Source organism: Pteropus vampyrus, unplaced genomic scaffold (assembly GCF_000151845.1).
Source record: "Pteropus vampyrus isolate Shadow unplaced genomic scaffold, Pvam_2.0 Scaffold39, whole genome shotgun sequence".
Classification (NCBI taxonomy): Eukaryota; Metazoa; Chordata; class Mammalia; order Chiroptera; family Pteropodidae; genus Pteropus; species Pteropus vampyrus.
This window is the reverse complement of record NW_011888820.1, coordinates 9,839,664-9,856,140: the sequence shown is the minus strand read 5'-3', so window position 1 is coordinate 9,856,140 and position 16,477 is coordinate 9,839,664. Positions and strand designations below refer to the sequence as shown.

General features: G+C 35.8%; 1 long non-coding RNA gene and 1 other non-coding gene across 4 annotated transcripts in view; one reads left to right on the top strand and one right to left on the bottom strand.

Annotated features, from left to right (window-relative positions):
- The window catches only part of LOC105290884, a 153,822-nt gene that overhangs the window by 40,039 nt on the left and 97,306 nt on the right, over positions 1–16,477 (bottom strand). For all 3 annotated transcript variants that reach the window (XR_002779863.1, XR_002779865.1, XR_002779864.1), the window contains one exon: positions 10,390–10,522. This is a non-coding gene — a long non-coding RNA (uncharacterized LOC105290884). The remainder of the gene's footprint in view (positions 1–10,389; positions 10,523–16,477) is intronic.
- On the top strand, positions 14,613–14,731 carry LOC111738520. The gene has a single exon (XR_002779873.1). It is a non-coding gene; the product is annotated as a 5S ribosomal RNA (ribosomal RNA).

Sequence of the window (16,477 nt, the reverse complement as noted above, 5' to 3'; positions counted from 1 at the left end):
AAGGGTGTGATGTACAATAAAAAATGTATAAAACATTCCATAGATGTCTCTGCTTTAACTAGAGACATGGCTTTAAAACTTTGGGGAACATGTGGTGTTTGTTTTATGTTCTGTCACTTAGTAGAAGCCAAATGGCATAGACACCACTGCTACATACACGTGAATGAAGTCACATGTGGTGGTTAAGGAGGACAATCAGTCTGAGCCCCAACACTTCTGCTTCAAGTTCCTTGACCTTGAGAAAGTTATTTCTCCTCATAGCATCAGTTTATAAAACGTGAAGTATGGACAATAAATAGTATCCATCATATCAGGTTAAACCCATGTTACTCAAAGCAGGAGTCCTGGACCACCTGTGCCACCACCACCTAGAAGTTTGTTAGAAATGTAGGCTCTTGAGCCCTATCTCATACCTATGGAATCAGAATCTACATTTTCACAAGACCCCCAAGTGATTTTATGTGCACATTAACGGTTGAAAAGTATCTGGTTAATGATATAATGTACATCAAATACTTAATACAGTGTTTGGCATGTAGTAACCTCACAACAGATATTACTTTTTTAATATTTTTTGAAAAGGAAGGGTTTTATTTAAAGGACATTTTAAGATACTACATTGCTGTCGTTTTTCCTTCTTTTTTCTATATTTAAAAAACTTTTTTTTATTAGTTTCAAGTATACAATACATTGGTTAGACAATTATATAGTTTATGAAATGATTCCCTCTGATTATTCTATCACCCATCCGGCTCTACATATGGCCATTAAATATTACTTTTTATTGTTTTTGTTATTATAATTGTTCTTTTACTTTGAATCATCTTGGGCAGGCACATCAATTAAGAACCTGAGCTTTCTAATCAGTAGAATCATCATAATGTCCAACTGCCTGAAGACTAGATCATCTTTCAAAGTCCTTTCAAACTCTAGGAGCCCCCTGTAGTTCAATCATGATAATAAAACGGTAATGACTAATACTTCACCAGCATTAACTATGTGTCAGGTGCTATTCTCAGCTTTATGTGTCTCATCTTATTTAATCATCCAACAAGGCTAGGAGATAGGTACTATTTTAAGTTCCTATTTTACAGATGAATAAACTAAAACATAGAAAGATTAAATAGCTTGTTTAATAAAACATGTGGAGGTAAATAAAGTCAGGATTTGAATTTCAGCCATCTGAGGTGACAATTCACATTCTTAATCTTGACACTATTCCATTCTAGCCAGGCCGTCAAAGAGAGAGTTAAATGGAACTAAACTAATTCCAACACAATCAGTGTAATCAGTTGTAACATTTGACTCATCATGGCTACAGCAGGCAACATTCAGGCTGCAGGTTCTCAAAACTGACTCACATTAGAGTGTTTTTTAAAGAGTGAAGATTTTCTTTTTTATATATAGACTTCGTAAGTTTCATCCCCAGAGATTCTGTCTCATTAGTTTAGAAGTGGGGCTTGAGCTTCTTTTTTTTTTTTTTAAGCTGTTAGAGATAAATCTGATGCAGGCAAGATTGAGAATGTATGGTAATATGGGCTAACAAGCCACCACTTCTGTGTCTAATATGTGGTAAGTCCAACTTCTTTCCAAAGTAATTTGAAGGAATAAGGAGAGGAGAAAGGAAGGAAGGAAAAAGAGAAGGAGAGAGAGAAGTTGCTTGGTTATTAGTTACAAGTAATTCTCTCTACTTCTGAAACACACTCCTTTGTGTCTAAGTGTTATTCTTGTGTTCACTGTCGACAGGAAGCATACATCTCCAGAGCCACTGTTGCTTGGGGGTTATTTAATGGCACTGAGTAGGAAATATCTTGGTATCGCTCAATGGAAGACTTTATTTCACCTCGTCTCCATAAGGGAGGTACTCTTTTGGCCAAAGAAGGTGACTAGAACCCTCCACACCTTTCAAGACAATAGTGAGAGGACTACACCATAGCTGGAAGAGAGAAGTTGGATGCAGAACAGAGCTCAGATGAGGAGAGAATGGAGGGGCTGGCACAGAATCCATAGTTGCTCACAGGTACACAAGTAGAGTAGGACATCAATATGTTCTAGAGCAAGGGTCCACACATCCTGGGCCATGGACCAGCATGGGCTTGTGGCCTGTTAGGAACCAGGCTGCACAGCAGGAGGTGATCAGTGGATGAGCGAAGCTTCATCTGTATTTGCAGCCGCTCCCCGGAGCTAGCATCACTGCCTCAGCTCCACCTCAGATCATCAAGCATTAAATTCTCATAGGGCTACTGGTCCCTGGTGACAAAAAGGTTGGGAACCGCTCCTCTAGAGCGTTCCATGCTCAAGTAGGTCTACAGAAACAATGGGTAAAGCCTAGATAACCTTGATATATGTCGAGCCTGAGAACAGTTGGCCCATCTCAGCATAGAGAGCCTGGGACATTAAGAGGCATGGACTGTTGATGAATAAAAGAGAAATCCAAAAGAACAGAGATTCTAACAGATAATATTCTCTGAGTCACTTGTTCAGAGGATAGAGAACTAAAAAGTGAGATCAAATTATACTTTATGATAGCCTTTGTTGTCTATTAACATAGACGACAAAATAATGAGTTAATAATGAGTCTAATTCCAGGGTTTGGTTTTAATTATTTTCAGAAAGTTATTTATTATCTTTATAATGTCTTCAGGTAAAAAAAAAAAAAACCCTCAAAATTAGATCATATAGATACCTCTACCAAATAGACCCATGCTGAATATTACAGTAGGGTTCTGATAGCCAGCTTGAGTAAATAGAAACCTCTAGGAAACATTGCCTTAAGCTTGATTTTGCTCTCAGTGTAACACATCACACAGACATCCCTCAGAGGCTATGGAAAGATAATAGGTTAGCAAGCAATGTGGAAAAATCACTTTCTGTGAATAGGGTATTTTGAATTGAAAAAGACAGCATAATGTATCAGACTGCAACACACATAGTACGAATCCAAGACTTGAATGAAATGAAATCAATAGCTGAAATTGAGAAAGCATTTAGATTAACAACAAGTATAATTATTTATAAATAAAGCTTTAATTAACATTTACCTTTAAATAAAATATTACAAATTTTACTTTCATTGTTACTTAACATCCCAGAATTCTTCAGAGATGCACCAACTACAGAGGACTAACCACAGCAGTGAATAATTCATGTGAAATATAGAGCCATAGATAAAAAGAGAAGAACAGTTGATTGGTTTTTTCCAAGAAATTGTTTATGTTACACTATATTTTATTGAAACAGCCTCAAAAAAATAACAGAGCCTGAACTTTATTGTTGCCGTTATTACCTTTCCTTTCCAAGTTCCATATCTTGTTCTCTTTTGAGTTGATAGATTCTGATTACTTTTGCTTACTTTAAAGATTTCTTTTTCTAGTTAAAAAATAAAAATGCTTGACTAGAACCTCTCATATTTGAATTTTTTCAAGTTATAATCACTTGCTATCAAATAAAAAATCTCACTTATCTTATTGGAATTCGTTTGTTCATTTCTAACCTACACCTTCCATTTAATATATAAAACTATTCTCTAGTGCCCTTTCTCCCTAACCACAAAGGACAGGTGTGTCTTTCATTAGTCACAGTCATCGATACAGCCCCACATCACCCAAGGAATCAGGACAGCTGACACAACGTCTGTGTAAATATGACAATGGCAGAACTGAGTGTGACTGAAAGATTCCATGTGTTCAATTCACCTTGGATTAAGTCAGGAAACTGTTTTCCAGGATCTTAAAAACAGCTATGATGGAGTAGATAGGCAATCTAGCGAGAGTCACAGTGTGGAGCCTGGTTTGGGCTGTTTGCCTCTTTTCATTTCCAGAAAAGCTTTAGTGGCCAATACTGCTCCACATTTCCTATCAGGCTTATCATTGTTTATCGAAAGTGTGTTATTCACCTTGTGTGTTAGTATAAATCTAATGATGCCCCAAGTGTCTCTGTTTGTTCAGGGTTTGGGTTTTATGTTTTTTTTTCATTTTGTTCTGTTTTTTTGGTGGGCTTTTAAAAAATGTTTTTATTTTTGGCTATTGTTCTGGGAAACTAAGGTCAGAGCTCCTTATGTTTAGCTTTAAGTTGTTAGGCTTTTCTCTTCTATCTTTGATAAAAAGTCCAATTCTGCATGGAAGAAATGTACAAATTGCATAAAAAATTATCTTTATGAGTTGTAGAAACTGCCTTGGTTTCACAGGGGCAACTGCGGTGGAGTTTTGGATTCAGAAAACCATGTCAGGTCCAGTCCTTCCCAGTTTACACTTCTTTCTCTCCCCAACCTCTCACCCTCAAGTGCTTAAAAAAAAATACAAAAACAAAATCGCAAGGATCTTCCTGGGTAGATTAAACAAAAACACTTATTTCTCATAGTTCTGGAGGCTGAGAAGTCTACGATCAAGGTGCTGGCAGCCCCAGTGTCTGGTAAGAGCCCACTTCCTGGTTCACAGATGATCACCTCACTGTGTCCTCCCATGTAGAAGGGACAAGGGAGCTCTCTGGGGTCTCTTTTATAAGAGCACTAATCTTATTTATGGAGGGCTCTACTTTCATGACCTAATAACTCCCCAAGGCCCCATCTCCTAAATAGCATCATATTGAAAGTTAGGATTTTAACATATGAATTCTGGAAGGACACAAACATTCAGTTCATAAAAACAGATAACCAGAGCTGCAAGTATCAAGAGAAGTTGAGAGATAATATCAGTAAAATGTAATGTGTTACTGGTATGTCTTATTTCACACATTGTTTCTTGAATGAAAGCCAGCCTTGCCCCAGGATGGTCCCTGATACTACACTCAAGTCCCCATGTCCATATTAGCAGGAAATCAGTTTCTCTCTTGGGTCCCCTTGCCCCTGCCATATAGATAGAAATTCCAGGATGCTAAATAGTCTCAGGAGAAAATTCTGCTTATTCCTATCCCATCACTTTGCTAGCTTGGAGCCAAATGTACTACTGTATAGTTGGAGAAATTAATAGCAGCTACTGAAGCTGGTTGGCTTAGTATGAACAGGTGCACTAAAGGCAGATGGAGGTGCAGCTAAAGCCCAGACAGCTTAAAGTGGCTTCCTCTGCCTGATGCTGCTGTTTCTGCTGGTGCTTAAATAGGGGTAAGAGCAATCAGCTGAGGCTGGCCTCTGCCAGTACACCCCCTGGCCAGGCCACAGTGGTTTTTCTGGTCTCAGGGAGGGGTATTCCAATCCCTTAGTGCTCTGCTCAGCCAAGAAGCTTTCGTTGGCTTCCTACTGCAGCTCTTTTGATTTCACTCCCTGGACTTTTCCCCATGTCAGGAGCCCCATCCTGGATGCTGTCCAGGAACATCATAGACCCAAAACCATGTGACTTCTTACTTGTGGCCTCCTAGAAAGAGAGGCTCTTTCTATTTTCAGACCTCAGCCCAAGCTCTGATCCTGCTACCAAATGAGTGAAAAGGGAGGAAAAATTCATTAACAACTACTATTACAGGATCTCTAACCCCTATTCTCTGAGGCCTGTTTAGATACATGGCAGTCATCTATTTTTATGTATAATGCTTTCTTGAAAAGGTGAATAACAGCCAAATGTAAGAATTTTGAAAGACTCCTTAGGATCCATTTCATATGTGTTAAATATGCATTTAATTTTATATTCATATATTTTAGTGGTGAAAGTGGTTGCTTCTAGTGCTAAGGAAATGGCGGGGGACAAAGTTGGAAGATAGTTATTTTTCATAAAACAACATATAGGACTCTAACTCTTTAAAATATAACCATTTGTAAATTCGATAATATAAAACCAAAAAAATTAAGAATACATACTACATTAAAATTTTTAAAAGCTTTGGAGAGAAGAAGTAAATCACATACAGACTCAGGACAAAGAATGTCTTCGGATTTCTCAGCAACAACACTAGAAGCCAAAGGCAATGGAGAAATGCTTTCTAATTTTTGAGGAAAATGGTTTCAAATCTTGTGTCTTACAGTAGAATCAAGACACCTTTGGGCAGAGAAGGCATATTGGCCAGGTTAGTTTAATACAGTAGAAGTTACTCTAGCTAGTTGCTACGGTCTGAATGTTTGTGTCCTTCCAAAATTCATATTGAAATCCTAATGCCTAAGGTGATGGCATTGGGGGGGTCACTTTGGGGGGTTATTAGGTCATGAAGGCGGAGTCCTTGTGAATAAGATTAATGCCCTTATAAAAGAGACCTAAAAAAGCTCCCTTGTCCCTTTCAGCTTGTGAGGGCACAGTGAGAAGTCAGCGATCTGCAATCTGGAAGAAGGCTCTCACCAGGACCTGAGCATGCTGGCACCCTGATCTTGAACTTCAAGCCTCTAGAACAGTGAGAAATGAATTTCTGTTGGTTTTAAGCCACCCAATCTGTGATATTCTTTTATAGTAGACGAAGACACCAGTTTAAGCCAAAAGGACTAGTTATGAGGTAGAAAGAGCTTACAGAGGGGAAGAGAATGGACTGCACTTCCAGGAGTGACACCCCAGCACCACAGCACAGAGCTGCTGCCTCTGATAGAAGCCACTAAGCAGGGAGGCTGATGTCACAGGTGCCAGTTCCAACCTCTGCCTCTGCTGTTGCCAGGAGGCTGCTAAATCAAGTGCTACAGTCATATTTTGGACTCCAGATCCCTTCTGTGCTGCCTTACCCAGATCCGCACCTGCCAAACGGAAGCCTCAGGCCCTGCTTCTTTCCTAAGTAACTCAGCTTTGGATCCAGATTCTGACTGGCACACACACAGCTGACTGGTAGAATCAAAATCACATGTCTGCAATCTAGCAATGGAAAAATGACTTGGAAAAAAAAATGTTCTTTGATAAGAATGTAGAATTTGTAATGTGGGAAACTGTTTAAACGATGAGAAGGGGTGTTCAAAAATGCAGCCTGAATGGCAAAAGTCCACTACATGCAGACTTGAATTTTTATCTCTTATGGATTCTTCCTTAGGAAATAATCAAAAGATATTAGTTTTTTCACCAAACAAGGGAATTAATCAAGAAAGAGGGAGATATAAAATTAGATAATAGGAGATCTAGCACAGGGAGGCAGGCAAAGGAAGTTTCCAAGATGATAATGAAGAGAAGGTCAAAACAGCACTCGGCGTGAGCAGGAATTTGAGCTTGCACAGATGGGATGGGAATGAGGCTTTGGGGAAGAACCAGCTAGATTATCGGATGCTTTCAACTCTATTAAAGTATCCAGAGAATTATGACAGGCACACAGAGCCCTGAACAACTGGGGAAAGAAAGGCAAGTATGAATGCTAAGAAAATAAAAAGGTACACAAGTAAGAAAACGTAATCTTAGCATGCTACATGTCTCAGATGTGAATAGCATTTACATGGGCACAATGGTGTAAGCACTCAGTACTGATAACAGAAGCAGTGATATAATTATATTGGCAAGCCTGCGTAAGAAGGGGAAGAGAATGCTTTGGAGGCAAAAATACAGTAAGTACAGACACTAAGTCCTCATATTCTACTTTAGGAAGCTAAAGAAAATATCTAACATTGAAAAATCAAGAAATAATAATATAAGCATATTTCTTAGAATGTGTACATAAATACCAAAAGAAAGTTGTTTAGTTTTAAGATTTGTGCAGTTTTCCTCTTACTTTTCTCCTCTCAGTACATATGGCACTGCTGTTTTGCCAATTTATTTGAGAGTGTTAAAATTGATCCCAACAATTAGAAGTGTCTTCTCCTGTCATGTAATAAATCTTTCTTTCTTATTTGTACCTGCATGATCACATTACATGAGAACAAGCAAAAAGCGAGACACACAACACTACACCCGTCCACTCAACTAGAGATAAACCACGACAGTGTTTAAATATCACACAACAGAATGTCTTTGAAAGTCTTAGACATAATAATGAAGACTGCCACTCTTGTAAACATTTGAAAGGAGTGTTTAGTGGAGAAATTGCGAAGAGTGTTCTCAAAAATCTTGGGGTTTACTTCCTCCAAGAAGTCAGAGAAACAGGACGCAGTGGATTTTCAATGAGTCATTAATGTGACATTCATTGACTCTTTTGTGCACAGAATTTAGAAAACAAAGTGGGTTTATTTTCATGGCTGCCACTAGGACTAATTCTAGGGAAGGCATAAAATGCAAGGCAGCTGCCTAGAAATCCTGGATGGCATCATCCTGTGCCCTGTATTTACCAGTATGGAAAGGGGAAAGTGCTGTGCAGCTCTAAACCCGATAAGCTCTCAGGAGATTAGAAAGGTTTTGTTGTTGTTGTTGTTTTGTTTTTTTTTTTTAATGTTGAAAATTGTTGCCTGAGCAGAATTTTGGAGTAGGAAGTAGTGAACACTGCCATTTTCATTATAAGCCTGATATATATACACACACACAAATACCATTAATTACAATAAAAAATTGAATGCAGGAAAAAAGCACCTCTTGGTGTACATTGGTAGCCTCTCTCTCCTTAAGACTCATACATTTGCCTCAAATTCTCCCTTCTCTGTGATACACCTGCCCATTCTGTAAACCCTTCTTACATCGTCTCAGTATGACAAACTACATTGGCCACTGGCTCCTTCCCAAAAATCAACCTTAGAGAAACTATAGAAGCTAGAGGGAAACTTGGATTTGAAGAATTAATAACCAAAAAATAAAATAAAACACTGTGAGAGGTCCTTGGGGAATCTGAAGACTCGGGACCTATTATATGGGGGGTAACGGGGAGGGGGTAAGCAGGAAGTGGGAGGTAAAAGGGAGAATGCTTCAGCCCACGAGAATGGCAGCCAAGGGTTGCTGTGAGAAGTGAGGTGAACAAAGAACGGCTTCTTGTTCTGTGCTAGCTTCTCCCCCACATGCATCATCACAGCCTGCCAAACATCGCAGAGACTGGCAACAACAGCAGAGTGCAGGGGGCAGGGGGCAGAGAGCAGGAGGATCCGATGAGGGATGAGGGCAGTGCAAATGCACTGCGGGAGTAAAGAGGGATGAAAAGGGTGGATGTGTACTGACCAGCTACCCCTGTACTCACCACTATACCCCTCCCACTCCAAACCCCAGGGCAAGGGGACCAAATCTATGGAGACTTTCTGGAGAGTTTAAAATGGGAAATCCAGTCATGTGCTGATTAACAATGGGGATACATTCTGAGAAATGTGTTGCTGGGTGATTTCATCGTTGTACGAACATCACAGAGTACACTTACAGAAACCTACATGATACAGCCCACTACAGATCTGGGCTATCCAGTATAGCCTACAGCTCCTAGGCTACAAGCCTGTGCAGCATGTTACTGTACAAAACAACACAAGATTAAATGAAACATGAGAAAAATGATACAATCAAGAGATGCAATACACAAGAGATCTATAAGGTTTCTGCCGATATGACACAGCATACTGCTTTACATCAAACTTTTTTTTATGGAAAGAGTACACTCCAACAATGAAAAGCATAGCATAGTAAATACATAAACTAGTCACAGTTGTTCATTATCATTATCAAGTAATATGCACTGTACATAATCGTGTGTGCTATACTTCATTTGACAGGCTCCAAGGTTCATTAACACCACCATCAGCACAAACATAAGAGTAATATGTTGTGCTATGTCCTTATGACAGCTACGATGTCACTTGGCAATAGGTATTCTTCAGCTCCAATATAATCTGATGGGACCACTGTTTTGTGTGTGGTTCATCGTTAACCAAAACATTGTTATGCTGTACATGACTGTACACACTAGAGAAGTTATTTATGGATGGTGGGCAAATTGGAATGATCACTATCAGCTCTGTGGCCTCCGAGGCTCTTTCTTGGCTTTAAATTACCTATAAGTACGTTCACCTACATCAACTGGCCATTTCCCAACACATGACCATGTGTCATAACAAATATTCCAAGGGGAAGAGCAGTTCTTGGGACAAAATGACCAGAAATCCGTATAAGGAATACAACTACTATATAAGAAAATAACAAACTCAGCAATATAAATCATCTAAATTAGCATTATGGGAGGAGCAGGAGCAAGAAATTAAAATAATGAAGATGAATATATTAAGAGGTTATGGCTGATATCAGCAATATGAAGCAAAAACAAGAAAACATAAAGAAGACCCCGACTGAGTATTAGGTATGAAATATGTAATAGCTGAAATGAATAAAACAATAGATAAGATACATAACAAAGAGAATAAAGGTGATGAATAAATCAGTGAGTTTGAAGGTCAGATGAGAAACTCTCCTAGAAGTCAACAGAAAAGAGTAAAGAGATAGAAAATACAAAAGAAAGGTAGGAGTTATGGAGGGTGGGAGGAAAAGTGCTGTGTCATTTTGGCTAGATTGAACTGCGTTTCCCAAAACTTCTTTTCCCATACATTTTCAGGTACAATGAGCCATAAGTGAGGTCCTTGTGAAAGATATAAAGGGCTTTGTCATTTACCTCCTCACTCTCCTCATTGAGGTGAAATATCAGTGGAGCCTCCAACAGCTTCACCTTCCATAGATCCTCGCTAAGCTTCTCTGACTCCTAGACCAGCTGCATGTTTGGCAATTGTGATGAAATGGTCTGGTTTCTGCAAGAAACACATACAATCAAGATTAGAGGCAACAAGAACTAACATGAGTTTCTGTCTGTCCTCACAGGCTTCATCTCATGCTTGTGGATGCCAGCTTATCTTGCCTAATTCCACTTTACTTCCATCTTCCCTTCCCAACTGCCTGTTCTGTAGTTTTAAAGCTCCAGCATTGGACATAAAGACGATAGCTTTACAGAGATTGCTTAACCAGCTTTCATAGTTTCATAAGGTCAAATCCCTGCAATACATATATTCCCCTTCCCCACTCCTACCATACTGATATTATGTCAAATTTTAGTTCTAGGTTGTTTTAGATGCATTTGTAAATTTGGTCTTTTCCTCATTTTAGTCCTTAATAAAAACACAACTTTACCAAGGAATTTTTTCACAGTTACAATATTTCTTGAATATTGAGTACCACTTTCAACATAAGTTCTCAGTATAATTTCATTCTCAGTTTTATATATATATATATAATATATATATATATAAAGTCTTTATATATATATGTTAAGTCTTTATATATATATGTTAAGTCTTTATATATATATAGCCATATATATATATATATATATATATATATATATATATATAGCCATATATATATATATATATGGCCATATATATATATATGGCCATATATATATATATATTAAGTCTTTATATATATATTAAGCCATCACATCTGAAGCAATTTGGCTGGGTATAAAATTCTAGGTTCAAATTATTTTGTTTTAATATTTAAAAAGTATTTTTTCCATTTGTCGTCTTGTGCCCACTGTTCAATCTGATTTTTGTTTTAGTTGTTGATCTCTTCATTATCACTGGAAGTTTTTAAAATTCTTTCCTTGTCTTTGATGTTTCAAAATTTTATTCTGATGTTTCCAGGTTTGGAATTTTCCTTATCTCTTTTTAATTTTTTTCTCTCTTTCAGTATCTGAGAGTAATAGAATTCAATCAGAGAAGCAAAACCATTAGGAAGGGTGTATGTATGCATGTGTGTACAATAACAATTATATATATATACACATACACATGTGTTTGTGTATATATATATAATTGTTATTGTACACTAAATTATTTACCTAGTTAGGATGAATATACAGATATTGATAAGTTTAAGAATTTATTAGGAATACATAAACATGAGTAAGCATCTTAAGGGAAGCCACACTTGAACAAAAATACGATAATTTTTTGAGCCAGCAAAAACAAAAAGAAAGTGTAGTAAATTGAAAATATGAGATATGGTAGGAGAAATAATATCTATTACAATAGCAATTACAATAAATTTAAATAAAGTTAACTCACGAAAAGCAAATACTCTCTGTTGGTATTAAAAATGAAAACAAAATCCAAAAATATGTTGTCTTTAAGAAACAGTCTTAAAACCAAAGACTCAAAAAGGTCAAAAATGAAAGAATGAATGACAAAAAAGAAAAAGAAAAAAACTAAAGAAATCTGGAATAGCGATCATAAGAGCTGACAAAAAAAAATTGAGGGTAAAAGGTAAACAATACTATAGAGCAAGAAGATATAACCATCACAAACATATTTGCATGAAGTTAATAATTGGTTATAATAACTGAAAACATACAGAGAAACATGAATACTTCCAGTTTGTAACACCCAGTTATCAGAAATGTATTACACAAACAAAAATTAAGGAGATTTTTATCTAAAAAGTATAATTAGTAAGTTTATCGTATTGATTATATTGTTCAGATCTTTCTTAGGCATGTTCTAATGGCATGCTGTGTATAATATATATCTTTTAATATATATGCTATAAAAGTTCATATAATAGCAAATACACATTTTAAGAGCATGCACATATTTACATGAATATATTAGACCTAAAAGAATAAACTCTCCAGGAACAATATCTCATACATTGTATCTTTCAAACATAGTAAAATAATATTAGAAATGAATAAGAGGAAATTTTTTAAAAAGTCCCACATTTTGAAAATACCATATTCCTAAATGACTCATTGGTTAAAAATGAAATTATAATCGACATGAATAAATTTCTAAAACTAAATAAACATGACAACACAAAATTCGCGGGACATACCTAAAGCAGTATTTAGGAGAACATTTATACTTTTAAATATGTTTATCAGGAAACAATGAAAGTTGAAAAGGAATATGCTCAGTATCCAATTTAAGAAGTTATAAAATAGAACATCAAAGCAATCCCAATGAAGAAAAAGTATGTAATAAAGGAAAAGAAACAATACAATGATTTTTTAAGTAGAGGAGACTAATAAGACTAAAAGCTCTGTTTTCCAAAAAATTACCAAGGTAAAATTGGTAAGACTGATAAGAAGAATGGAGACAATAAAGTAAATAAAACAAGAATCAAAAAATAAAAATAAGAAAATAATTACAGGTTTAAAAAACAAACATAGATAAATTGGATAAATTCCTAGAAAACATATAAAATGTCAAACTGGTATAAGAAGAAAAAGAGAATTTAAAATAGACTCACAAGGATTAAAGAAATTTAATGGTAGTTGAATTTCCATCCGAAAGATCTCTAAACCTAGATGCTTTTAAAATGGACTCTCTTCTCTCTACTGGATATTTACCTCAAAGATTTGAAAACATATATCCAAAAAGATATTTGCATACTGATGTTCATAGCAGTATTATTCACAGTGGCCAGGACATGGAAGCAACCAAAGTATTCTTCAATAGAGGATTGGATAAAGAAGTTGTGGTACACATATACATTGGAAAATTACTCAGCCACAAGAAGAGATGAAATACTGCCATTTGCAACACCATGGATGGACCTCGAGATAATCATGCTAAGCAAAATAAGCCAGACAGAAAAAGTGGAAAACCATATGATATCACTTATTTGTGGGATATAAACCTAAAAGCAACAAACAAACATGACAAACAAACAAAAACTCATGGACATGGACAATAGACTAGCAGTTACCAGAGGATGAGGGAGAGGGGGGAGGTAGGCGGAGTAAAAGGGGTCAAACGCGTGGTGCCAGAAAGAACTCTAACTATGGGCGGTGAACATACAATGCAATATATATATATCTATCTTATTGTTGAATCGTACACTTGAAACTTCCTAGATTTCATTATCTAATGTCACAATCAATCAATCAATCAATAATAAATAAAATAGACTCAAATTTTCAAAAACACAATTCTTATGTTCCAGAAAATGCAAAAAGAAACAATAATTCTCAGTTCATTTTATGAAGCTAATATAGTCTCGTTTTCTTTAATGCTTCTGTATTTAAAACAGCTCATAAAGTTTTCCCATTCCCAGGTTATAGAGGAATTCATACACATCTTTCCTAGTACATGTATGGTTTAATTTTATTTTTACATTTATGTCTCTGATCCATTTGGAATTTGTTCTGTTATATACTATAAATAATGGAGCCAATTTTCTCTATTCCCATATGGCTATAGATAGTGATATGCTGGAGCTGGCTCATGCCAGCTCAGGAGAGCTGATTGTTAAATTTTCAGAAATTTTGTGAGCTGATTGCTAAACTCAACCATTATTACAGAATAGATTATATCAATGTACAATGAAGTAAACCACGTTAAAAACAAACCTAATAATAATCAATGCTCATCACTTCTTAATTATTTTAATATATTTTACTATTATTAAGGCTCTTGAGGTTATTTATGTCTATAGCATCTATATGGTAGAAATACTATAGAGTGGTATGCTGCTGTACATCTCTTCTCAACTTGGTATTAGACAATATACTAATAGCATGAAATTAGCTATAACGAAAGCATTTACACCACAGAAGCGGCAATGCTAACATCAGGGTTTAATGTATTGTTTTGTTGACTGTTGAACAGGAGACACTATAACTAGCAGGCCAAATCCAAGTCACTTGTTTTTGTAAATAAAAATGTTTTGAAACACAGCCACACCCATTTGTTTACATATTATCTTTGGCTGCTTTTGTGCTATAATAGCAGAGTTGAATAGTTGTAATAGATACTACAATGTCCCCCAAAACTAAAATATTTCCTATCTGGCCCTTACAAATAGTTTGCCAACTCCTGGTCTAGACTTAAGAGAATGAAGGTCTACGGCCATACCACCCTGAATAAGTCCGATCTCGTCTGATCTCGGAAGCTAAGCAGGGTCGGGCCTGGTTAGTACTTGGATGGGAGGCCACCTAGGAAGACCAGGTGCTGTAGGCATAAAAAATAACAAATAAGAGACTGTAAGCTGACAAAAGTCCTTGCAATCTGTGAGGTTAATCAAGGGTTGCCTCGCCTAAAAAAAAAGAAAATGAAGGAGAAAATATTAGCAATGTAGATTAATCTTAAAAATTCACTGTGTCTGTAGCTGTTACATTGTGAATAGCACAAAAAACATTGAGGGATAATTTTCCAATATTTAAAAACTATTATCAGATTCAGCAAAGAAGTCACATCATTGACAAATATGTGAAGTCAAGATTCAACATTATGTCTTTCTAATTTTACTTCTATCTTATTCATTAATGTAAACAAAAATATCTACCTACATTAATAGGAAAATTATACTCATCAATTGCAACCATAAGTTGGTTATGGATAAGCATTTGGCAAAAACAAAGGAAAGCATCTGTGAGAATCAGTTAATATATGGAGTTTATAATAGAGAGTATTGTATATTTTATTACTATTTGTAAAGTGCTTGCTAAACATCCTTTATGTCAGTAAAAGTTACAATACACACATATACATATATATTATACACACGCATATGTATATGCGTATGTGTGTGTTAAACATATTTACCATCACAATACTGGATACACAGCATCTGAATTTCACTTATTAAAAATTTATAGCTCTAGTTTAAAGTGAACACAATGGAACCATTATCTTTGACACCCATCCAGAACTACAAAGTAAGAACAATGTTTTAATAATTTGGTCAGCTGAGTTTCGTTGACAAATATTATACTAAATTTTCCTAACTGTGCTAAATTTGCTGTAAGTAACCATGATCTTTTCTTTGTTATTAAAAATACCTATTTTTTAAAAACATGTATTTTTCCTTCTGATTTGAGATACTGTCTTTATTGTACACTTAATTTCCATATGCAATTTAGTCTACTTCTCATTTTGCTATTTTGTTCCATTAGTCTTTCTATTTATGTGTCAATACCAAACTGTCTTAATTCTAAAGGGTTTGCAGTTCATTGTAATGTTTAGTAACTGCAACTCCTCCCATTCTGTCATCCATTTGCTTGTTTCTTTGGGGGTGTTTTAGCTATTCTTGCTTGTTTGTCCTTTCAGATAAATTTATAATCAACTTGTCTAGTTCCAGGGGGAGATGTTGGGGAGAATCTGATGGTATTCTTATTGGGCATTTTATAAATTTATAAATAGCGAAAACAGATTTTTTTGATGTTGGGTTTTCTATCCAAGAACAAGACACATTACTTCATTTGTTGAAATCGACTTTTGTAACTTTCAGATGTATTTTCCACATACAGGTTTGGAACATTTCCAATCAAGTTTTACCCTGGCACTTAGTTTCTTTTTTTAATATCACAAAGGGATCCTCTCCTCCATGACATTTTGTAATTGGTTTTTGTTTCTATTATGAAGGCTACTGACTTTTTAATGTTAATTTTATAAGCTACTACATTACTAAATTATTTTATTGTTTGAGGTAAGTTTTAATTGATTCTTTTGGATTTTCCAATTGTATAATTGAGTCATCTGAAAAGAGAGTTTTAACTCTTCATTTCTAATTATTATATCCTCCAATTGTTTTATCTAATTACAATGAGTAACAGCTTCTAAAAAATGTTATATAGGAGTAGAAATTATATGATTCCTCTCTAGTACCTGACTTTAGTAGAAAAGTCTTGGTCTAGTGTCTCCTCATTAAGTAACATGTGAGGTTGAGAGCTGAATTTTATACACACACACACACACACACACACA